A 26,254-nucleotide genomic window follows, 5' to 3' on the forward strand; every position below is an offset into this window, starting at 1 on the left:
AACAAATGGGGCTGGCTTACAGGGAGCTGAGAAAGGCAGAAAACGGTTATACAGTGGAAGTTGAAAGAAAAGCAGCTCTGCTGGTCCAGTCTCTCGGGGGTCATGTAAAGGACCTGGAGAATATGGCATTATCACCTTACTAAATATCTTTGTATTATTAAAACATCATTTATCACAAAAAAAAATTTCAAAGGTAAAGCAGGGTTAGGGACTAAAGTCCCAAGACAACAAAGATGCTATCTCCCGCAGGAATTTCAATGATCAGGTGCTTTATAGCTGTAAGTGTGTTTTGTTTATTGTAAAATAAAATTCTGAAACTAATTTATCAATGCTAAAACAAATAAACAAACTCAAAAGCTTCCTTCTTTGTCCTTAAATTCATGTGCTCAGTAGCTCTTTGGAGTGTTCTGTCATCTTTGTTGGTGGTGGTGAGATGTGCTGCAAGTGAACTTGGAAGGTTAAAAACAAAAATGACAATAAAATCTCAAAGGCAAACAAAAGAACGCAGGTCTCCTTTTTTCCTACTTTCAGCTTTAGTTCCTGGTTCTAATCAAGTTAGAGCCAATCCCAGTCAAGTCTTAGCAAATCCTCTTATCTAATTCATGAATCTCATTATACCTAATTCATGTTGTAACAACTCCTGCACTGGGAAAAAAAATGTCTGAATTAACAAAAATAGAAGGACCATCTGTGACTGTGTGAGCCCACCATCAGCACCACAGTCCCGTGTGACTGGTTTTTGTAGGACGTGTCTTTATCTGTGTGTGCAGAAATCATAAGCCATATTATACCAACAAAAGAAAGCAAACCACTGATGTGACTGTCGTTAGGTGAAAATGTTGCTCAATGCAAGGCTACCCTTGGACTCCTACTGGGGCACACATCTCAGACTAAGGGTATTTTGGCGGTAGCCATGCCAGGCCAGCAGAGGGGAGCTCCTCAACTTCCCCTTCCAGTCACCGAGTCCTCAGCAGTCTTGCTCTACACATCCCCTTCGTGGTCCCCTTCTTCCATTCCCACCGCCATCTCAGTTCAGGCCTTTATCAGTGATCACCTGGACTTCAGCAACGGCCTCCTCCCCAGCCCATCCTGCCCATGGCCACACAGGCTGCGTTCAAAGTGAGCTTCCTAATAGGCATTCTGGACTATGCTGCTTGTCAGATTCGTCTTTCAGTGGCTTTAGCTGCCTTCGATATGTGCTTTAAACTTGTTATCTGAGCAAATAAAAGTACTTCAACCTCATGACTCTCCTCATCCCCACTAGCACCCAAAAACTCCTATGACCCTGAAATAAGAGCCATCCTAAATGCCTCTCTCTCTCTCCTCTCTCCCCAACTTCTTTCTTGTGATAACCTTTTCACCTAACATTACATTACCAAAAATGTTATTTCAGTATGACTAATGAATGACCAAATTCATTCATGAATTCCTCAGGAAAAAACCTTTCCCTGGCCTCCTTGAAGTCTGCCCTCTGTGCCTTTTCTATGCATTTTCATGATGACTGTTATTATATAAATATCCTTCTGTCACATCAATTCTCAGACTCTTTAATCAACTCTTTTCCAATCTAGGCTGACAGACTCTTCAGCATAGGGAGAGATGGTGTCCAAAGCTCTTTCTACAAACTTTACCACTCAATCTGGAAAATAAGTATGCTGAAATGTGTCTGTTAAAATGAATGAATGGATTCTCTGAAAGTACTTTATTATTTCAGTAGAAGTTTAGAAAGATGTTTTTTGCTCTGTTAGAATGAGATTATAGTACAGGAAGGGGGGTAAAGACAGATGGAAGCTTCAATATTAAGACATTTCTGTGCATAGAATTTTTGAGATGCATTATTCCAATTAATGATTAAAAAAAGAAATAGAATAAGAGCCAAATTCTTCTTCTGCTTTTAGCCAAATATCCAAAGTTCTCTATCTTAGATGACCTCAAGTTTACTGTGATCTGTTCTCAGCATTTGCAGAAGCTGGGAGTTTTGCTTCATTTTGTTACAGATGAGGTGGCAGGAACAGCTGAGTCCGAGTCTCCTTTTCACGGATTGCTGTCACAAAACATCCAAAATGTCCTTATCTCAATGCCTGGGAGTGTAGGGCCTGATCCCCAGCCTAAACTCCTTTCTAAGTGGGTAGAAGCCAGCATAATGAAGGAGAGCCAGATTTCCTGAAAAACTTTTATGCAGTAAAAGGTAATAAAGCCCCCCAATACTTGGGGCTGAAACTCACAATTATTTATTATTTCTCACAGTCTTCAGGGCTGACAGCCTGGGCAGTTCTTCTGTTGGTATCCCCTGGCTCCTACGTGTGCTGTAGCCACTGGTGTTGACCAGGCTGGAGGGCCCAAGTTGGCCCCATGGCCATGCTGGCAGGTGGTATGGCTGTTGGTCGGGGTACCTCCGTGTGCCCAAGTAGCCTCTCATCTTCCAGGACGCTGATCCAGGACTCTCCACAACACTGTGGTCTCAGTGTTGCAAGGGAGTGAAGGTGGGGGCTGTAACCTATATTGGGGCTCAGGAGCCTGCCCAGCTCATTGTCCCCCACTGTCCATTCATCAAAGGCAGTCACGGGAATGCCCAGGTTCAGGGTTGGGAAAGAGACTTCTTCTCTCAATAGGAGGCATGGCATTGTAAAGGCCCTGGAGCTCATGGGGAGTCCTGAACCAGACGATCTGCCACAGCACAGACCACATCAGTACAAGTAACTTGTGTTGATCTAGACTAGTGCCAGCTTGAGACTGAGACAAAATTAGAGAGATTCACAGTAACATCAACAGTTGCCATAAAGGCAACAGGCTTGGAACAAAGCAGTGGATAAAGAGAAAAGCCCTTGCCTTTGCTCTGCAGCAGGGACTGTCCTGAGACATGTATGTGTAGATGTGCTCATGGGCACTGGTGAGGGGAGACTCGATTTCATCCTGAGCCTGATCCTGAAACATGGTGGGCCCACAGTGCCCCAGGGAAAAGACTGACCGGAGACAGAACTGTGATGGAAAGTTCAGTGCTGGAATCAGTGAGGCCAGGGCAGGGCTGTGAGGCAGTGGGATGAAGAGGGGCAAAGATACCACCTGCAGCTGCCATGAAAGGGAGCATTTCTCTACATCCATGAATGGAGTCGTTGAAGGAGCCCAGGCTGCCCGTATCCTCTATGGCCACCACTTGTGGGTTCCAGCTCCTCTGAACTCTCAGTCTGTAAAACGCCATATGCAGAGAACAAGTGCATCTGTGTGTGTAAGGCATCACAGACAAAAAAGTGAAATCTTCTAGATTTTTAGAAGCACTGGGAAACCAGTGGTCCTTAGTCCAAAATCATCTGGTTCTGATGCTTTTGGAGTAAGAAGTCTCCCTGGGTATAGAGTATGCTGCTGGGGTGTGGCATGAGGACCACTGCCTTTGAATGACTGGTGATCTCACGATGCTTTAACGGGGTGGGGAGGTGCAGCTTGCAGAAAGTGGCCCTCTCAGGATGGACTGGAATAATGGGGAAAAGACTATGATATCCCATAAAATTGAATCATGGGGAAAAAACTATGATATCCCATAAAAGACTGTGGGGTTCCAGAACTGGCTCCTTATTTTCTGTGGTGACACATGGATGTGGTGTCTGGACACCTCACTGCTGGTAGAAATATATGAACCTAAGCATGGAGAGTCAGCATTGCACAGAAACAAACAGGCAGCAGGCTCATCCTGGGAAACCTGGGCCTGCACAGAGGCCGTGCTCCCAACACCAGGAATCCTGCGCTGATGAGTGGGCTATGGAGGGGTAGTTGAGCTGAGTGATGGAGTGCAGGGGCTGATAGGCCCCCCAGACTGATGCACAGGGACACAACCCTCCATGCAGGGAGCTCTTGTAGGAGCCCTGGGTGTCAACATGGAGTTTAGAGAAGCATTGGTGATGCATAGGTGAGTGGTCCTCTTGCTGCAACCCCAAAACTAGTGAAAGGAGGCAGTCCCTGGTGGACAGCCACACATTCCCCAAGCCAAGGGACAGAGCAGAGGTCCCATGGGACCACATATTTTTGACTCCTGAGCCAGGCAGTGCATTCTCACCCATTATGGTCAGGAGGAGGTAAAAACCTTTGGATGGTGAAAAGCTAAAAAGAGCTTTTACTGACAGCTGTCTCACTACAAAGAAACAGGAGATTCCTGAGTCTAGAACTATGAAGCAGACTCCTGGTGGCAGAGACCTGAACACAGTGGTAACCATAAGACTAAGTTTTGCAGAGTAGAGCTTTCATTACTAGCAGTTCTACTAATGCAGTTTCATATGCGCCAGCCATCTCCCTGGACTTGTAGAAAAGCCTTCCAGGTAATATTTACCGTTTGAAATTTCAGAAAGTGCAGTTTTTGTGACAATCCCAAAGTGATTAAATAATTGCCATGGAATGAAGAACACCAGCAGCCATGAACATCATCATACAATGAGAGCCTGTTCTAATCCTTAGCTGATATCCACAGGGCAAACCTTGATTTGGTGATTTCATCATTGAATTTGGGGAATTAGCCCGCAGGGTTGGGGATTTAAGCCACACAGTTTAGGAGACTTAAACACATAGGAGGCATATATAAAATTCTCCTATATGAAACTTAACTCATATAGGAGATCTAAAAATATACTTTATATCATAGTCTGTATGATAAAAATACATACGCAGATACCACTGACCTATCTGATTCATTTGCTAGGGGGATCTTAATTCTTTGAGTTTTAGTAATGCTCTGTTAAAAACTTGATTTAAACTGACACCATTAAAAAAGATACATGAGTCACCAATAAACACATGAAAAAATGTTCATTAGTCATTAGGAAAATATAGATTACAATCACAATGAGCTACCACTACACACACACACATAGACACACACACACAGACACACACACACGAGAATTGCTGAAATTAACAACAACAAATGATTGACAATACTAAGTGTTGGCTAAAATTTGCAAGAATTGGAATTCAGGCACTTTGAGAAAGTGTTTGGAGGTGTCTTATGAAATTAAACATAAGCTTACTATAAAAGTCACCGGCTCCACTCCCAGGTATTTACCCAAGAGAAATGAAAGTATGTGCACACACAGAATTGTACGAAAATGCTCCCAGCAAACAATGCCCACAGCCAAACACCTGGAATAAACTAAGTATCCACTTGCAAGTAAAAACGAATGACTACTGACACAAGCAGCTATATGGATGAATGCCCAAAACATGTTGAGTAAAATAATTCAAACACAAAAGTATCTAGACTGTATGATTCTGTTTATGTGAAATTCCAAGAAAGGCAAAATTAAACTATTGTGACAGAAAGCAGCTTAGTGGTTGTCTGGGCTGGGGGCATGAGTATTGATTGCAAAAAAAGCACAAGGGAATTTTGGATGTGACAGAATACTAGATGCCTTGATTATGAGGATGACTGCACAGTACATACATGTGTCAAAACCCATCAAAGTCAACCTAAAATGGATGCATTCTATTGTAGGTACATTTTACCTCAATCAAGTTAGTTTGTAAAGCTCCCCAAAATGTGTTTGATTATATTATTATTAAAGAAAACTGTGACGACATGACTTCGTATCCCTGCACTGTGGTGTCTGATCAATTAGTGAGGGCGACGCATGTGCCCTGCAGCTTCTGTCTCCACTTTTCCTAATCAGGCATTGAGCTTCCCTCTGTTTGTACTTCGTCTCGGCTTCCTGTTCCTCTTAGCCAGAGAGCCACTTTGCTAATGGGATAGGTCTTCTCTGTTAGATGCCGGCAGTGATCAAATAATTCCCCAGCGATTAAATCAAACCCAGTCTCCTTCTGCATTGAAATATTGATTATTGCCAGGTTCATTTTTGCTTAGTCCCCAGAAGATCCTGTTCCTGACAAGGAAATGCCATTAGCATTTTTTTCTCCTTTTCAACATAGAGACTTTTTCCCCCTACAGTTGATAGAAATAATGTATTTTTTTATATTAGCCACACATATAGTTGTTCTGTATTGATATATTTTGCCAAATACCAGAAACAATTTTAACAGGACAGAACATGATATTTGGGTCTCTTCATGACAGGCAATGATTTCAGAAAATACTTATTAAATGATTAGAAATACTTTCTCCAATCAATTAGTTAAGTACAAGAAATTAAACTCATTCGGCTGGGTGTGGTGGCTCACACCTGTAATCCCAGCACTTTGGGAGGCTGAGGCAGGTGGATCACCTGAGGTCAGGAGTTTGAGACCAGCCAGGCCAACATGGTAAATCCCCATCTCTACTAAAAATACAAAAATTAGCTAGGCATGTTGGTGGGCGCCTGTAGTCCCAGCTACTCAGGAAGCTGAGATAGGAGAATTGCTTGAACCTAGGAGACAGAGGTTGCAGTGAGCCGAAACTGCGCTGCACTCCTGCACTCCAGCCTGGGCGACAAGAGTGAGACTCTATGTAAAAAAAAAACAAAAACAAAAAAAACCTCACCTTTAATGCATCATCTGATGAAGTATGGGAAATGTTTTGAAGCAGAAATGAACACTTTTTTGGGCCATAATAAAATGTCATTTCAAAATATAGATTTCCCCAGGAAGAAAAATGACCTCTCAAAGAAGATTTTATATTCTTCACCATAACTAGAGATCAATGGTGCCTTCTGTGATGATGTCATTTGGGACCAGAAATAGCATCTTTTATTAAATCTTGTCTGAGATTGACCCATCCTAAACTGAACACAGCAAGGAAAGCCAAATCTCTGGAATAAAGATTGTCTCTCCCTCTAACACTGTTTCTTGCAAGATGGTCCACAATTTTTTCAAGATACAAAAGTCAGATTGATATCACAGTGGGGCATTTTTCAAAGCAGATGGTGTCCTTTTATTTTCCCCTTTTGATTCTGATGGCAAGTAGCATCGTGATGCCAATTTCCAGGTGCAAAAATTGAATTGCCCTAGCAGGTATTCCTTGTGAAAGCAACAATCAATACAAGGAGAAGGATGTCCCTGTTGCCATGGGCTTGTGTCCATCTCTTAAGGTGGCATCAGGGAAAGAGTCTGGGGCTGAAGGAGGGGAGAAGAGAGCGTCTACATCGTCTATTGAAAGGAATCCTAAGCCTCTGGTCCTGGCCTTCTCTCCTCCCACAGGGAAAAATTGGTGTGGTCCAAAGAATCAAAACATCCCAGAGTCCTGCTCCCTGGTTTTGATTCTACAAATTGGAAACATCTCAAACATTTTCTCCTCTGACATAAGAATAGTAACTTGAGCTTCTTATACTTTTCTCCCTATGGGTGAGGAGTTCCTTGCAGGCAGGGATAGGGAGTTTGTGCATTACGTATGCCTGGGGCCCAAAGGTTTAGCTGCTTGGAGTAGGAGCTGGGGAAGTGAGGAGAAGCATTTGTGTTCAGTCATCCTGGAGCTCTGCTTCGTCCAAGGTGACACACCCCAAGCCAGATCAAGACTGGCCCCTGACTTGGAAGACTGAGTCGTTGTCATAGCCAGGGCACCTGGAAATCTGCGATAGGCTAAGTGATTGCATAAAGGACACATCTTTGGCAACCTGATCGCCTGTCACCCTAGGCACCAGATAGGATCAGAATCCAGCCTAGTGCAGGAGAAAGCAAAGCCAGGAGCCAATGAGATGGCCTGTTACAAAAGTTCTGTCCAATCCTGGCGTCTGGGTAGCAGCACAGTGAGCCAACCAGAACCTTGCTTTCAGGAAGGTGGGTGCGGGCAGCACGTAGTAGAAGTGAGGGAGGAGGAAGAGCACAGAGCGCATGGAATGCAATGGGGCCGTGAGGGGCGGCAAGAGGCCCAGCAATGTCCGCCCACTTCCCAGGGGACTTCCGGGGTTATGGGTTGGGAGTTGATGAAGACTTCTCCCCAGAACCACCAAGACTGTTGCCCCACTTCCCTGGGAACTCTCAAAATGAGCCTCTTGTCCACACCCGGAGCTCACGGCGTGTTTCTGTGTTGTGTGAAATTCAATCTTTGATCATAATGGGATTCACTTGTAAATAAAAAATGCCACATGGCTGGCAGCCCCAACACTGCTAGAAATAGTTACATATTTTCAAACATATGTGTAAGTTATGAAGTAATACTCTTTGAAAATGACTATTTCGTGAAAATGAAAACTTGAAACCTCTACAAACCGCTGCAACTCAGTGAACACCAACAAAACGGCGAACGGTCAGACCGAAAGGGAATGAAACCGAAGCAGTACTTAAGGGGAAGTGCGTGTTTGACAAGTCTCTACTAGGGAAAAAGAAACACTGAAAACCAAAAAGCTACGCATAGGAGCCATAACCTAAGCTCAAAGAAAACAGGGGAAGAAGTAATAAAAATAAAAGTAGCAATTAATGAAAGAGAAATCAACATCATCAAAAGCTGGTTATTGACCGGTGAAGTTGAACCACCACAGTACAAAATTGATTGAAGAAAAAGTGAAAGAAACAATATTAGGAATAAAAACTAGTATATAATACAGATACAGCAAAGACTTAAAATACGAATTTTAAAACAGGTAAAATTGACAAATTATTAGAAAACGCTAAAGGACTGAATCAAGAAGAAAAAGAACACTGAACAAAATCCTATTACTTTTGTTATTAAATAAACTGCGTGAGTATTTAAGCCTTTCCCACAAAGCCTTTGCTTAGTTTCCCAGGCAAGTTTTTTAAGACTCATAAGGGCTCTTCCATGTGTACATTTGCCATGTGCCAGGCATTATTCTCATTGGCCTATGTGCATTAACTGATTTAATTGTCACTGGGGCTCCACTTGCAGGTAGTGTTATTCTAACCCACAGATGAGTTAGCTGAGGCATGGGGGAGCTAAGCATCTTGCTCATGGTCACACGAATGGCAGAGACAGGATCTGAACTCAGGCAGTCTGTGTACAGATTCCTGAACCCCAAAATGCCCTGGACACACAGATGATTCCCTACGAAAAGACAATTTCTGACTTACAGAAACCTTTCCAGACCAGCTTTCCTTGTATTGAGGCTGATCTCTAACTCTGATGCCAAAAGCAGATAAAGAAAAGGAAGGAAAATTAGACCAATCTCTATCAGGAACAGAGATATAAATACATTTTCTACAAAATGTGTTTAAACAAAATACAGGCATGCACTGCAAAATGATGTTTCAGTCAATGAGCAAACCAGGTGTATGATGGTGGTCCCATAAGAATATAGTACAATATTTTTAGTGTACCTTTTCTATGTTTAGATATGTTTAGATACACAAGCACGTATCATTGTGTTACAGTTGCCTACAATATTCAGTACAGGGACACGCTGTACAGGTTTCTAGCCTTGGAGCAATAGGCCACACTATATAGCCTAGGTGTGTAGTAGGCTATGCCGCCAACATTTGTGCAAATGGACTCTATGATGTTCACACAATGACAAAGTCGCCTAATGGCACACTTCTCAGAATGCATCTCTGTCATTAAGTGACGTATGACTGTACTGCATTATATAAAAAAGATAGCACTCAACTAAATTGAGATTATTGAAGAAAGCAATTTTGTCAAACATTGGAAAATTATAACTTAAAAATAATATAGTTTGCCACTTTCGTAATGAAAGGAAAATGACCATATAGTTAGCTCAATGAAATCAGAAAAATCACTTGATAAATTTGATAAAAAATTCAAGGCAAAAACTCTTTGCAAATGAGAAATCACTGAAAAATTCTTAATCTCATGAGAGATACATACCAGAAAGGTATGAAAAAAAAAATTCCACTGAAGTGTGAAATGTCAGAAGCATCACCTGTTAAAATAGGAAAAAGATAAGGAAGGATCCCTACCACCCACCGTTTCTATTCTGTGCAGCACCTTCTAGCCAGAGTGACAAGACAAGCTCAGGCCCCAGGGACTGAAATAACAAAACTGCTATTATCTGCAAATGCGATTGTCTATATAGAAAATTCAAAGATCCTACAGACAAATTAGAAGAAATAATAATTGAACCTAGCATTGTTTAATATAAAGATTATATATTAACATCTGTGGTATTCTGTACTCAAACAACTGTTAGAAAATATAATTAAAATATTTCACTTATGGTGGCCAACAAATATAAACAGCCTATAATTTTTAATGTAAGACCGTAACATGAAAATGTATGACATTTTATTGAAAGTCATTATACAAGTCTTAAAAAAATGGAGAGACATACCATATTTGTAGCCAGAAATTCTTCATATTCTGGAGCTGTCAAATCTCTCCAAATTGATCATCCAGTATAATACAATTCCAACAAAACTTCACCATGTTTTTCATGAGATTTGACAGGCTGATTTGAACCTGTGTGTAGGAGAGACATGGGTGAACTAGTTTCTTCCTATGCCTCCTCAGCAACTGACAGACTCCAGGCAGCTGGTATCTGTTCACAGGTGTCCTGGCAGAAATCAGTCTCACTTCTCTGCCCCTGACCTGCAAAAGCTTGGCCCTGTGGTATGCCCCAGAGGTGTGCCTGGAACCTGATCTCCACCCATGCCTCCCAGTGGCACACAGGGCACATGGCAGATGTCCACTAACATCCCTGCAACTCCTCCGGGCACTGTTCCCTCCCCAGGGCTGGTGCCGTGTTGGCGGGGAAGCTGGTTTCACCCAGTTGAGGAGGAGGCTGGCCTCCTCTGTGCTCTGCTGAATCTGCCACGGTGCTCCAGGGCCAGATTCTCTCAGACTTGAGGGGCCCAGGGGGTCCTTCTCTCACTTTGCTAAGTCTCTGTGGGGAACGAAAGTGATGAGTTTTCCCTCAACTGGGCACCCTGCGCAGGTGACTGAGCTCTCCCTGCATAGGTGCCCTCAGTCACAAAGTGGCAGGGACCCAGCTGCCCCTTGCAGTGTCCTGGGGATTAAGTCGAATCTCTCAGGCTTTAGCAGGTAGAAATCAATGGTGGTTCTGGCCTCCACTACAGAGGAAAGCCAGGGGGATTCTAGATGAATTCAGACCATTATCTGACCCATTTCACCCCTTCCCTTCCCCACACAGGACTCTCTTCACCAGCAGGTGGTGTCCATCCCATGCTCACAGGGGAACCACCTGTGGGGTTCACCTTTCAGAAAGATGCTGTAGGCAAAAGCAGGCAGCCTCTGGGCCAACACTGCCCTGCCCCACACCAACTCCTCCCCTGGAAAGTTTCTTCGCCTCACCCTCGAAACTGCCCTGGGGCCTCTCGGCAACCCTGTGCATGGGTCACCAGCTTCACTGGACAGATGAGGAAACTGAGGCACAAAGAGGTGATGGGACAGTGCAGAGTGAGATCACCTCCCTGCCCTACAGAGAAGTCATGTAGCTCTGTCTTTAGGAGTCCAGACTGGGGGAGTTAGGGCAGGGAGCCCCATGGGGAGATCAAGTCCGGAGCATGGCCAGGGGTTGTGATGCCAGAGAGAAAGTGGTGAGCCTGCACAAGCTCTCCAGGGAGCATCGCTGTTCCCCTGGCTGTCTGCTGTCTCAGGGCATTCACAGAATCTATTTCCTCCACCTCCCCATGCCCAAGTGGTAAACTGCCTGTTTCCTGGCCCAGTCACCTTTGCAGGGTTGTTCTGTGCATGCCTGAAATCTCTCCCCAGACACTTGGCTCCGTGGCTGTCTCTCACTTCCTAATCAAACTAACAGGTTTCACATCCATGTGGTCAGAGAATGAGGAGGCAGAAGTAATCACCAGCAAATTGGCCAGACAGACTCAGCCGAGATGTCTCCGGGCAGCCTAATTCAAACTGTGGGTGAAGATGGACAGAGTGGAAGAAGAGAGGCCGTTGCAGGGATACTCTGGAGTGAGTTAATAAGATTAGAGACTGGCAGCATCACAGTCATCTGAGCCCAGATTCTCTTGAGCCCAGCAGAGCACAGAGGAGATGAGGAGTTCAGTTCAGAGCAGAGGGCTCAGGGCATGCAGCCCAGCAGAGAATGCATGCTCCCAACTTCTAAACTCACAGGTCTGAAGGACGTGCACAGAAGCTCCCTCCCCAAGTCACAGGGAAGTGTGAGGCTCCTGGAGCTGGACAGCAGCAGCAGGGCAGCTGCTCCTCCAGTGCCTATGTTGATGCATCTGAGGTGCTCTTGGTACCAACCTGAATTCGAGAACTGGAAAGCAGGAGGGTTGGGTCCTAGTCCAGTTCTGCCATAGCTAACTAGCTGTCTGGTTTTCTTCAAGTCACTTTGTTTTTCTGAGGCTCGACTGACTTTACTGGCTTACTCATAAAATGTAGCTTAAAAACAATAACTGCTATCCTTCTGAGCACCAATATTCTGTTACCTGAAATATAAATTCTTCTGAATTAATCAGTGGCTCAAAAGTCTCTCTTCAATATGGAATAAACACATGGGCTCGCAGATGGGTCTTGTCCATCTTGGAGTGGGCAACACAGTTGAGTTTGTGCAGGGAGAGACCTCCCAGGCCTGGAGCCAGTGACCACGGGTATCACTGAGGACTGGCTTCCTCCAGACCCAGGCCTGGTATTTCACTTGCCTTTCTTCATGCCATTGCTACAACATAGCAGTGGTTCCTAGACCAGCAGCATCTGTGGATTTGTCAGAAACCCACATTCTGAGGCCTGCTCACAAAGGTACTCTAGGTTTAACAACCCCTCCAGGTGATTCTGACATTCAAGCTGGAGAGGAGCATGGACCACTGACATGGGTCACCATGTTCAATCTTTGCTGTCTATCCAGTTCACCTGTGCAGTTACCACAATCTCACATCTGGCCTTCTCCAGTCTGAAAGGCCTGGAGTTTTGAGGTTTGAAACTCCACAGCTGATTCCAATATGCACCAAACGTGGAGGACCTCAAAACTGGCTAATTTGGGCCATCATCACAGGTGTCAGTTTTAGCCCTCACAGACATTTCCTCCACTTTCTTGAGAGTACTTTGCTAAGGAGAGGGTTACTCAGGGAAGATAGGATTTAATCTCAGGTCTGTCCAGCTATTTCCACTAAACCAGTGATTTTCAAATCCAGATTTTGGAATCAGACACACCTACGTTCATAGGTCAACTTGGCCTCTTGCCTCTCTTAGTATCCTCATATGCACAAGATGATTTGGTCCCACATGTAGGACAACTTCAAAGAATAGAGAAGAGAGTTCAAAATTAAGCACCTGGCATGTAACAGGCACCTAATTGGAGCATGCTGTTGTTGCTAAGAATACAGGACCGCCTCTGAAATATTTCACCTGTACTCAATTCAAACTGAGTTAAGAAATGTTCACCTCTAGAAATATTTGACTTTTATTTTTTCTGGAACAAGCTGTCAGAGGCGTTGGAACCAGAGCAACTCCATCTTGAATAGGGGCTGGGTAAAATAAGGCTGAGAACTACTGGGCTGCATTTCCAGAAGGTTAGGCATTCTAAGTCACAGAAGAGCTAGGAAGTTGGCACAAGATACAGGACCTTGCTGATAAAACAGACAGCAGTAAAGAAGCCGGCCAAATCCCATCAAAACCAAGATGGCCACAAGACTGACCTCTGGCCATCCTCACTGCTACACTCCCACCAGCGCCATGACAGTTTACAGATGCCATGGTAATGTCAGGAAGTTACCCTATATGGTCTAAAAAGGGGGGCATGAGTAATCCATACCTTATTTAGCATATAATCAATAAATAACCATAAAAATGGACAACCAGCAGCCCTCAGAGCTGCTCTATGGAGTAGCCATTCTTTTACTTTCCTTTACTTTCTTGATAAACTTGCTTTCACTTTCTGGACTCGCCCTGAATTGTTTCTTCCATGAAATCCAAGAACCCTCTCTTGGGGTCTGGATCTGGACCCTTTTCTGGTAACAAAACCAGAGAATGTTTATAGTGCTGCAAAAAATGTTGTTGATGTGTGAGATGTTGGAAGAAAGGAAGATTTAGACGGAAGCAGGAAACTGAGCTGTCACTGCTGTCTGCATTTAATTCCCTCAGGAGCTGATGCAGTCCAGGGTTGCTTCAGGTAGGAATTGGGAAGGGGAAAAAGCCCTGCATCCACCCCTCGCACCTCCCCAACACTCATATACCCATTGACATACCCCACATGCACACTTATGCACAAACGTACACACACACACATCCTCACACAACCTCTCTGGACTTCTTTTAGACATTATCTATCTTCAGTTTATTTTCTTCCTCAGGAAGCAAAGTAGCATTCTCATAAAAGGTTGGAACTGAACAAAATCTGATGTCTGCATCCAGCCAGGCAAACTGGGTTCAATTTTCCTAATACAACGGCCAGACACGGTGGCTCATGCCTGTAATCCCAGGACTTTGGGAGGCCAAGATGGGGGGATCACCTGAGGTCAGGCATTCAAGAGGAGCATGGCCAACACGGTGAAACCCCGTCTCTACTAAAAAAATACAAAATTAGCCTAGCATCGTGGCAGTGCCTGTAATCCCAGCTACTCGGGAGGCTGAGGCAGGAGAATCGCCTGAACCTGGGCGGCGGAGGTTGCAGTGAGCCAAGATCGTGCCATTGCACTCCAGCCTGGGCTACAAGAGCTAAACTCCATCTCAAAAAAAAAAGAAAGAAAGAAAGAAAGAAAGAAAAAAATTTCCTAATACAGTATGTCCAATTTGTGACATGGCTGTTAGATTTGCATTAACAACACCTCATGGGTAGCTTCCATATGCATGGTTAGTGCCTGGGATCATTAGGACCTCATGAAGCAGACTGCGGGCTGCTGTGGGGCTGTGCTGCAGGACAGTGTAATGATGGAGCAGCCCACTGCAGAGGGGGAGGGCTATTTGAAATATGTATCTACATGTATTTCTCCATTATTATTTTTTTAAATTTAATGACAGTGAGTGTTATTGGAAGGAAAGCCTTGCATGTGAATTGCCCAGGTCCTTGGCATTTTGAACAAAGAATTGAACAAAATGCACAAAGGAAGTAGCAGAGGAATGAAACGCAGAAACAAAGCAGTGAAAGCCGGGCTTTATTAAAGCGAGAAGCACTCCACAAGGTGGGAGTGGGCCCGAGCAAGTGGCTCAAGGGCCCCGTTACACAGTTTTCTGGGTTTTAAGTACTCCTTTTGAGGTCCCTATGGGCTACCCTTCATCTGGATGAAGGATTTGGTTTATGGATAATTAAAAGCTGATGTGAACTTGCCTGCAGTCAACCCAAGGCTGGAGTGGATTTGCGGCCAATGCAGATGCAGGGATGGCCCCTGCCTGGCCCGCAGCCAATCCAAAGCACTGTCCCTTTCCATCTGAGATGTGAGGGAAGGGGGAGAATTGTAGGGAGTGTAGCCTTTGATCCTTGTTTGCCTTTGGATCTAGCTTTAGGAAATTACCACGTATTGGCTTTTGATTCCCTGCCCCCAGATCTTGGTTTCTCCCTTTGATTCAGCTTTGGGGAGGCAGAGCAAATTGGCCTTAAGTTCCCTGCATCCAGACCCTATTTTCCTGCCTCATGAGTAGGTGGGAATCCTATTGGTTTCGGTATTGATTTCAGAGTCTCAGTTCTGCCCATTCCTAGTTACTTACCCTGGGGCTCTCCCTAGGACCTTGGTGATTATCTCATCTATAACATGATAGGAATAAATTAGCTAACCACCAGCCTCAGCATTCTGTGCTGATGAGAGAGGGGGAGGAGGAAGGCCAGGAGGGGCACTGCTGCTTGGGTGGCCATGCCAGCTACTGGCAGCAGGCACACAGGTGGCTCTCACAGCCTCTGAGGCTTCCTTCCCCTCCCGGATTGACTCCATGTTCAGTTTCTCGCAAAATGGAAAGAGCAGGGATTAGCTCAGAAACTTAGATCCATCTTCTGCTTCTGTCTTTACCTAGTGGTGTGACCTTGGGGATAGTTCTTAACTCTCCTGAGGATTTGTTTTCTCATTTGAAGGAAACATATAATTTCTGCTCCCTTCTATTTGGAATGTGTGATGACTCCATGCAGCTAAAATGCTGTGCTCATGGGGCCATCCGTGATGCTTCCTGCCCCTGGAGGAAACCCCAGGGTTCCTTCAACACCAATCTTATCACTCACTATAGGACTGTGCAAGTCTTTCTGGAAACAGATGCCTGTGGGTCAACAGAATTTTCAAAGCAGCTTTTGACAACAAACATGCTCAAGGAAGTCCTTTCTGATGTCTTGGGTTCTTTTTGCTCTCCCAAAGCCATTGCTCCCAAAGTTTCCTTCACACCCTGGCCTCAGATGACAGGCTACATTGCTGCCCCTTTTTCTGCGAATGTCCGGGCTCTGCGCTTCTCATCTGCCCAGTGGGGGACGGGTCACCTCGCTGCCGGGAAGCACAGCCACACTCTCTCCTGCCTTCTCCTCCCATGCGGCGTGCTCACTTCCACATTGTGTAGGGTCCTGGCCCCATTCCTCCTCCCAGCGTCTGCTTTGGGGAACCTCAAGGGGAAGCAGTGGGATTATTTTTTTGGCAGGTGAAGCACAGCTGGCTAAAATTGATTCTTCAGCTTGAGTGGTTGTGATGCATGTTTGTCGTTTTTATCAGTTCTGGCTGCTCAGTATTTAATACACTGTGTGGCTGTACATAGGCCTTTAAGTTAAACAAATAGAAGAAATTATAAAGCAGAGGACTTTTATTTCATGGGCTGCTGGCTGAGAAAATCATAGGCAGATGTGTCGAGTTGGACTGTTTTCATCTGAAAGTCTGCTGACTTCCTCAGCTCCGATTCCTGATGTATTGTGTTTATCAGGCTTCTGTCTCTTCTCATATTTTGGGCTCTCATGAAAAAAATAAGCTTAAATGCAAGTGGCTTATGCTCACTGCCTTATTTACATTTCATCTAGATGACGTCTAGCTTTTGGCATTGAGATGTCCTTTAGAATTGAAGGAAAAAAATTAAAGCACGTATTTTACTTCTCTGATGTGTCGGGCACTGGGATAAATAACAGGGAAATGGGTGGCTGTGACACCTGCCATGGAGGCTGGCATGGATGGTGTGGGACAGACTTACGGGCAAGGCATCACCCCCGGAGGGCCAAGCACTGTGGTGGGTGGCAGGGGCAAACAGGAGCCATGGGCGGGCTGCTGCCGGGAGTGGTCCCTGGAGCAACCCAGCAGCCCGAGGGTCTTGTCTGGGATCTTACTGAAAATGCAGCCCAGGCCCTGCTGCCCAGTGGAGCCAGAGCCTGCACTTTTCAAAGCTTCCTGTGTGATTCCTGTGCACTTTGAAGTTTGAGGAGTGCTGGTCCTGATGAAAGAAGGTCAACGTTGACAGTTATCAGATGATTGAAAAGGACCTCCCCGGGAGGCGAGGGCAGAGATGAGTCATTTTGTTGGAGAAGGAGTCGGTGCTCGCCAAGCCCAGATTAGGAAAAGGAAACATCTGGTGCCAAGGAGGACGTTGCCAAAGAGCCTGGTTTGTTCTGGGAACTGCAGGAGTTTGGGGCAATGGATCAGGGACTAGCCTGGGTGGGAGAGGTGAGCAGGTGCCGGGATCCCACTGGTCCTCGAGTCACCAGATGCTGACCTAGAACGTGCTGTGGTTGGGACTGAAGCCCTGCAGCCAGACTGCCTGTTTTCCGCCCATCGGCTGTGTGAGCTTGGGCCAGTTATGGAGCCTCTCTGTGCCTCTGTGTCCTCATATGTAGGAATAGTGGTCCTAGCAGCACCTACCCCATGGGGCTGTTCTGAGAATTCACTGGACCAATCTGTGTGAACTCTGAGTACCTCCCCACACACAGCAAGTGCTACAAAAGTGACCAGTATATTATTGGTGACTGAAGGTTGGCAAGTTGTGAGCAACATGGGGAAATTTAGTTGGTTTCTTCTTTGTTTTTGTTTCTTAATAAAAGATGTTTTGGCAATTGCAGAGACAATGGAATGGAAAGAGATATTGGTGCAAGTGGAGTTTAGTGGAAATCAGAGAACAGCAAACTCAGCTGCAGCTGCTTCTGCAATCCCCTTGGCCACATGCTCTTGATCACTCATCCCAGGACAGAGGACAAGTAGCAACATTCCCCAGCATGTCTTTGCCCCAACTTCTCTGAAGTGTCAGTAGATGTCAGACCATAAATGAAGACAGGTTTACATCTCAGAAAGACAGTGACTGTAAACAAGAAAATGCAAAGTCTGTAGAGTAGATCCATGTCCCTGGGCAGGACAAGGGCCCAGTAGCTTAGCTGGGTCTCATGCCGGCCAATGACTGTGGCAAAGAGGACTGAGAGGCCAAGCCACAGACCAGCACAGCGTCACCATCACAGGCTGGGCCTTCTAGATCTACCACTTGTCAGCCTGTGGAACTATGGGAAAGACGCTGAGCTACTCGCTCTGGATGTCTTTGTCTGGAGAGTGGGGATAACCAAGATCGGCTTGGCTGTTGGAAGAATAAATGGGGCACAAATGTCAGGGGCCTGTGTGGGACTCATTATGTGCCATGTTAGGGCTTCAGTGGTGGGTTGGGACCAATGTCTGCCTGCTCACTTCTTGTGTTTTGTCTGAGGGGACCTAATTTTCAGACAGAGCTGAATGGGAACAGGGAGCCATTGTATTAACACTGAGCAGGCTGAAGGATCCTGGGGGTCAGCTCTGAGCAAAGCTTCTGGAGATCACGGCTTGGACAAGGAGCTTGAGACAAAGCCACATGCCTCCCACCTCCTCTCCTTGAGTCTGGGACAGTTTATGCAAGAGAAGCTGAAGGAGGGCAGGGAATGGGGTCACCTCACCCCAGCTCTCAGAGGACAGAGGGAAACACCCCCAGAGACACAGTGAACGACTTTGCCTGCATGGTCCCGTGGCTGTGCACCCTGCCCCATGAGACCAGCACAGTGGTCTCTCAGAACGAGCCCATGAGAGAGGAGGCATTTCCTCCAGGACCACCCTGTGGAAGACAGGAGCCGGCCCCTACACCATTCTCACTGAAAGGCAGGAGCTCCCCCTTCCCCATGTGGCACTACAGCTGTGACTGATGGACTCCACACTGTTACCACTATGGCTACTGCTCAGAGGCTGTTCAGAAGGACAGGGAAGTGGTGGGGAGAGAAGGAAGAAGAGCCCATTTCCTCATCCAACTAGCTAGAGCCTTCCGAGGGAAAATTCCTGCTGAACCCAAACCATTCACAGGAAACCAGCATCAGAAAAGACCATTCTGTAGCCATCATGAAGTAGGCAAAACCAAGAACCTTCCATCATTGTGTCTGAGCACAGCCAAGAACAGGAACCCTACAAGCTGTGAACATGACCACCCATCCTTAGCAACTATAGCTCCAGTCTCCCTATTCCTCCTACCCCTTGGATAAAAATCAGTGAATAACCAGTCGTAGTTACTCCATGTCCTGACGATATCCACAATAGGCTCTGCTTCCTTGACTACTCCGAGGATCACCCAACCTTAGCCCAGGTCCCATCACAATTTCCTCTACACCTCTTACTGGGAACATCAAGGTTCTCCATGGCCTGTAGTCTCTCCTGAGCTGCAGTAGGTAATAGACCAGACTTTGACTCGTGGTCTCTGGCTGGGGAGCATGGACCGTACTGATGCTTTGAGGGCCCTGGTCAGAGAGGTGGTTCTCTCTCAGGAGACAGAGAGGTATGTTAAGGCGACTGGTGGGAAGGGGGGTTAAAGGTTAAGCTGCAATAAGAAATGAAAGATTTGCATATTTTGCACAAGAGTTTGGTTTCTATATTATGGCACAAGGAATCTCTGGTGGTGGGGGGTGGGTGTTAAGAGTGATTGGATTTACATTTTAGTGAACCACCTTAGCTGCCACTTTAAGAATGTATAAGACCCAAGGCATGCTAGCTAATTGTTTATAACAATCATAATCATCCAGGTAAGAGGTGGTGCTAGTTTGGATTAGGGTAGTGAGGATAGTGTTGGAGGAGAAGGAATAGATTGGAAAGAGAAGGTAATCTACTGGATTGGTTGGTAAAGGGGAAGACAGGGACAGCTCTGGGATCCTGGATCAGACATTTGGGTGAATGTTGGTGCCATTTGGTTAACGGAGAGTTGGGAAGATCAAGGGTGGGTGCTCATTTCAGGTGAAGGATACTGATTATTATTTGGAACACTTGCAGTTTGGGGTGATTTGGGGTATCTGGGTGGAGATGTTCCTTCCAGAAGCCTTTGGGCTTGATAAGATTGAATGTGTTCTGGAATGGAAAATAATTGGGAGACCTGGGTGGGGTGTGGCTTTGAGTGCTCACAGGGAGCATTTAGCGCTTAGTGATGGAAAGGAGGACCTCACTTAATATAATGCAGAGGTGGAAGGGACTATAATCTTGGACTTCCATGTGGTGCTAGTGAAGCAGGGCACACTGGTGCAAGTTCTTCCACCTCTGAGCCTCAGTTTTCTCTCTGTGAAGTGGGAACAGATGCCTGAGTCCTGCTAGATGTTCTCTGGGTTGAATTGCATCTTCAAAGTATCCTTCTTGTCTGAGTAACATTCCCTGATCCTGCACAGTTGTGTGGTTTCACAGGGAGCCACCCTGGCATGAAAATATTCCTCTAAAAGCTGCAAGCCACTTGTGTAACTAGTCTCTGTTCAGTCTCATTCTCTCTGCTTAACTCTGACATCTGCCTTTACTAATCCACTAATACCTTTGTCAGTATCCCTCTGTTGATAGTTGTTAACTTGGGATGAATCAAAGAAAATGCAAATCAACTGTGAAAGTGAAAGCATCAGTTTTGAAGAAGTTGCAAGATTTCAGGAACATAAGGAGGCTGACTTTGGGGGCTGACTGGAGAGCAACACACCATTGGCTCTGGAGGAACTAGCCTGGCAGGGCAAAAAGTAGGAAAACTTGCTGAGATTGACCGCACAGTCTTCAAAAGACGATGGCTCAAATATCAGTGGATTTAAAGCAGCTGTACATAAAATAGACAAAGCTTTGGAATATTATCCCCCACCTCTACCCCTAAACTTCCATCTTTAGCGTAGGACTGTGGGAGTAAAAGCATTCATGCTGGACAGGCATGTTCCAAAATCAACCTGTCTTATAAATTTCGCATTCATTATTCAATATAATATATCATACACACACTTTTTGCTTAAACTATAATGCCTTTGAGAGGCCTCTTACGGTACACATCAGCTTCCAATAACAAGTCCCACCCCAGGAAGGAGCTGGCTCCATCTCTGGCATGCATGGCAGGAACTTCATAAATGATAGGTCTTTTAATCTGCTGCCTCACTTTCTTTAGGAAGGAAAGAAGGGGGAGATGAGAGATGTGGAGGCCTAAATAATGGGTACTAGGGAGAAAGGAAAAGGGAACTCATTCAACAGCAGGAAGTTCATGTGGTAATTTGAGCAGGATACAAGGTATTCAGTAGGTGCCAAATAGGAACATGTCCCTTCTTCTTAAATGGATGTTGGTGTCCAATCAATTTGGCACAAAGAGAGATATCACTTTTAAATCTTGAAGGTCCCGTTCTAATCTTTGCCCTTCAGGAAAGCAATTTAGCCTGATCTTAGAATCTGGCTCTCCTCTCTCCTTTAAACCATGTGGGTCTAAGTTTCCTTCTTTTTATATTTGCCCAAAGCAAAAGTAATATTATAGCTTGTTACTTAAGAGGAAATGGATTTCTTTGAATAAATAAGCACTGCTTTTTAAAATAACAAGACAGTAATGTAGTCATTGGGTAAAGATCAAGTCCACACTGTGTTTTGACAAACCAAGTGGGTCATTGCTCCCTCTTATCACTGCTGGAGTGTAGGCAAAAAGGGCCATCTGAGCAGGTACCACCATCACAGTCATTCACCCAGTCTCTAGGAAGTGGGGATGGAGGGTGAAATCTGCTATTGGCTGGACAGAGCAAGCAGGAAGGATACCAGGATTTGTCATTGCTGCAATAATTTTCTTGGTTCTCTGAACAGGGCATGGGAAGTACGGAACAGGGCACAGGGACAGTGGTGAGGGGAACTTGTGTTTATTTTCCAGAGAGACAATACCCTGCATTTCATTTTGGCTAGGAATCAGAACCATCCCGGTTTACTAAACTTCACTTAACTTGTGAAAGACACAGAGCAGTGATGGGCTAAACCACACATGCAACCAAGCAAAGACAACAGACAAGGACCTGTTGTGACCTGCATGGGCCTCAGCGTTATTGAGTCTGGGAGTTATCTGAACAGGAGCTAAACATTTGGAGAAGGCTTTATTCCTGACCTGGGACTGGTGGGAGTGGAGGGGAAGGGAAGGTGAAAGGGTGCTTAGAAAGTGTGAATGACTTGGGGAGAGATGAGTGAGATACAAGGCTGGAAATGGTAAAAGTGGCAAGCACGTGGTTTTCATACACGGGCCAGGTGAATCGGTTTCTCTGTTGTTATCTGAAATGGCAACAGCTTGTTGGAAGTTTATGTGGGACCAAGCCCAAAGCTTATGCAGGCTTGGGTGTGTAAGAACTGCCACATCAAACTCATGACTTTTGAGAGACCAAGGTGCCACATGCTGAAAATTAGGGGAGGGAACTAGAGAAAAGAGGTCAGGAATAAAGAAACCACCCAGACTTTGTTTTTCCTCATACCTGGGGTGTTGCGGTAATGGGTTTTTCCTTGTACCTAGGACGTTGGGGAAGTGGGTTTTTCTTCTCTGACTGTGTGTGTGTGCTGGCATCAGGCTGCTGAATGTCCTGAGTCTGTGTAATTGGTAAAAAGCATGGACCAAGACTGTGTTTCCATGGTGACTGACAGAGGACTTCCCACAGAGATCCTGAGACCTTCTCTGTGAGATAAGAAGAGAGATGGGCAGATGCCTGGGCAGAAAGGTGGATTTTATAGAGCGGCTCCTCACCCGCTAGTCTTTGCTCTCTGTTGGAACCCTGTGACTGCTAGGGCTTGTCATACTGAGTACCTAAGAGAAGAAGCCCTGAAGAGACTCCTCAGCACAGCCAGTGCCTCTAGGAAACCATTCTGACCCAGGGGAGTGGTTCCTCTAGGAGGTGAGGTGCTGCTCTGAAGGGAAGGCCATACTTCAACAGTCCACACTGCATGGGAGCCCTTGTCATTCCTCTCCTCAAATGCAAACCTCTTTTTCTTAAATTTAAACTCAAAGTTTGCTCTGAAGATAAAACAAAGCACCACCACAGGCTACACTTCCAAACTTACATTTAAATTCCCAAGTCAATGAATATACACCTAAAAGCCATGTTCCATATGAGAAGTTTGACTTTCTGACACTCTGTATTGATCTTCCCTATTTTCCACCATCGTCATGTTGGCCTCCTTCTATGCAGCACCTTTCATCTTATATAAAGTGTAGAAACAATGTCAATCTACTTTATAAACTTATTGTCAATCATGGAATAGCAGCTAGGTTCCTGGTGAGATCTTAAATCTCCTAATTTTTGTGGGTGTACTGGCTTCATACAAAATGATACCCTTAGGAAGGAGGAGCAGAGGAACCACTGAGGTCCCTCTCATATTCTATGCACCATACAAGCCACCGCATACGTACTGTAAGTCTGCACAAAACCCTGCAAGGCAGAGAGAAGTTGGGTTACATGGCCTGAAAGCAGCAGAGCTTCCCCAGGAGCCTCACACATTCAGCAGATGCTAACATCCAAACATAGGATGGTTTCTTCTGAATCTGCCCTTGGGCATTACCCTGAGCCTATGTGGGAATGGTATTTAGTACAAGGTATGCCCTTGGTAATAATCTCTGAAAGAATACATGAGCATGTGAATGACTGAGTTTAAGTAACGTTGTTATCAGATGTGTAGTCAGTCTGCCTGGCAATTTCCCACATTTTAATAGACATTTGAAATGCCATTGCATTGTTGATGGCACATTTGGACCACACGTCATGGTTGCTGGAGCACCATTCCTTTCTTTCTATGCAGTGGTTCAGGCTCTGTCCTGAGATCTACACACTCGCAGAGCCTGTCATTGTGTTCACCAAGCAGGTGCATTTGGAAAACTGGGCCACCACGGCTTGCTCCTCATGAACAAGCTCCATCTCCCATCTAGAAAGCTGCCATAGCCAGCCAACAGAAAGCAAAGAAGTGAGATAAAGAGTAAGGATGAGAGAGGTCTTATATAAAGCAACACGGTGATGAATTCAATGAGAACTAAAAATATACTGCTCGATTTTCAGAATTGAAAGAAAATAGTGAAGTATTTCTATTGATATTTGAGATACTTATGTGCTTACCTAAATATATATGGTGTGTGTGTGTGTGTGTGTGAGTGTGTGTGCATGTGTGGGCATGTCCACCTCTGGCTTGCACTTAGTTGTCCACTGTGAAATAAGCTAGTGGTGCATCTCACCCAGATCACCATTACTGGGCTGGTGCACCCATCCTCCAGCTGCCGGGAGGTTTACTGTTCAGTCCCTCAGCCATACTCTCCCTGGAACACTGCCCTTGGGTGATGGATAATTGCCCTTGGCTGATGGGAAATGCCTTACCTGGAAATGCCCCCTGCTGTTCCTCACACCCCCAGAGTCTTCCTGGCTCCAAGATTGACTGATCCTGGGACACAAGGGCTCAGCTTCCTGCTTCAGGTGGAGTAACCCTTGGATGCCATTTGTGTCCCAGAGTTCCCAGTTTATCTATGGATTCCAGTTATCTATGTGGAATAACAGCCACATAGCCCTGAACTAAATGGCTTAAAACAACAAACATTTTATTATATATCTTGATCCTGTGGGTGAGGGATTCAGCAGGGCTCAGCTGGGCAGTTCTTCTGTTCCACAGGGTATTAACTGTGGTTTCAGCATTTGGTTGGCAGCTAAATGGGCCCAGAGTATCCCAACAGTTTCATTCAAGTACCTGGCACTTTGGTGGGGAAGTAGGAAGGTAGACACAGCTGGCCTCCTCTCCCTCCTCAGGTTGTCTCAGGGTCTCTCTGTGTGGTCTTATTAGAAGGGTAGCCAGACTTCTTACATGACAGTTGAGGGCTCCAAGAGCCAGTGGTCCAAGGAACAGAGAATGGAAGCTGCCAGTTCCTGGGTCCTGAGCCTAGAAACCATCACATCCTCATTTCCACTATATTCTATTGTCAAAGTAGTCACAGGCTAAGTGGGACCTAATTAAACTAAAGAGCTTCTGCACGGCAAAAGAAACGGTCAACAGAGTAAACAGACAACCTGCAGAATGGGAGAAAATATTTGCAAACTATGCCTCTGACAAAGGTCTAATATCCAGAATCTATTAAAAACTTAAATCAACAAAAAGCAAACAATCCCATTAAAAATGGGCAAAGGACAACGTGGAAATGCAAATCAAAACCACAATGAAATATCATCTCACACCAGGCAGAATGGCTATTATGAAAAAGTCAAAAATAACAGATGTTGGCAAGGCTATGGTGAAAAGGGAATGCTTATACACTGCTGGTGAGAATGTAAATTAGTTCAGCTATTGTGAAAATAAGTTTAGAGATTTCTCAAAGAACTTCAAACAGAATTACCATTCGACCCAGCAATCTCATTGCTGGATATATACCCAAAGAAATATAAATAGTTCTACCATAAAGCACGTGTATACATATGTTCATCACAGTGCTATTCACAATAGCAAAGACATGGAAGCAACCTAGATGCCCATAAATAGAGGACCAAATAAGGAAAATGTGGTACACATACACCATGGAATACTACACAGCCATACAAAAGAATGAAATTGTGTCCTTTGCAGCAACACTGATGCAGCTAGAGGCCATTATTCTAAGCAAATTAACCAGGGAAACAAAAGCAAATACCACATGTTCTCACTTATAAAGTGGGAGCTAAACCTGGACACAAAGAGGGCAACGGTAGACACTGGGGCTTATTTGAGGAAAGGAGGGAGGAGGGTGAGGGTCAAAAAACTACCTGTCAGGTACTGTGCTCAGTACCTGAGTGATGAAATCATTTGTACACCAAACCCCAGTAACATGCAATTTACCCATGTAACAAACCTGCACATGTACCCGCTGAACCTAAAATACAACTTAGAAATAAAAACGTAGTCCCAGGCCACCCAGGCCCAAGAGGAGGGGCCATATACCTCACCTCTCAATGGCAGAGGCATTAAAGAATATGGTCCTCCATACAGACAGAGGCTAGACTTCTGAAGAAATCACATGATGCTTGCCCCATCCTGATTGCTTTGTTCTTTATGCTCTTCTCTGGAGAGCCCTCCCCCAATAAATTGCTTCTCAAGAATCCTCATCTCAGACTCTGCTTCTAGGGACCCAAACCATTAAGCTAACACCCATCCCTTGTCATTCTTGCCAGCAGCAGCACAATCTTATTGAAGTTTATTAATGGAGCCCCAGCCAATCCACTTCTAGAGTTCCCAGCTTCCCTGGGAGCTGGGGTCACGTGATTGTTGTGCAGAATCCCTATTAACCTCAGTAGGGAAAGCACCAGGTTCAAGAGGCTGAAGAAGAGAT

Source organism: Pan troglodytes, chromosome 21 (genome assembly GCF_028858775.2).
Source record: "Pan troglodytes isolate AG18354 chromosome 21, NHGRI_mPanTro3-v2.0_pri, whole genome shotgun sequence".
Taxonomy (NCBI): Eukaryota; Metazoa; Chordata; class Mammalia; order Primates; family Hominidae; genus Pan; species Pan troglodytes.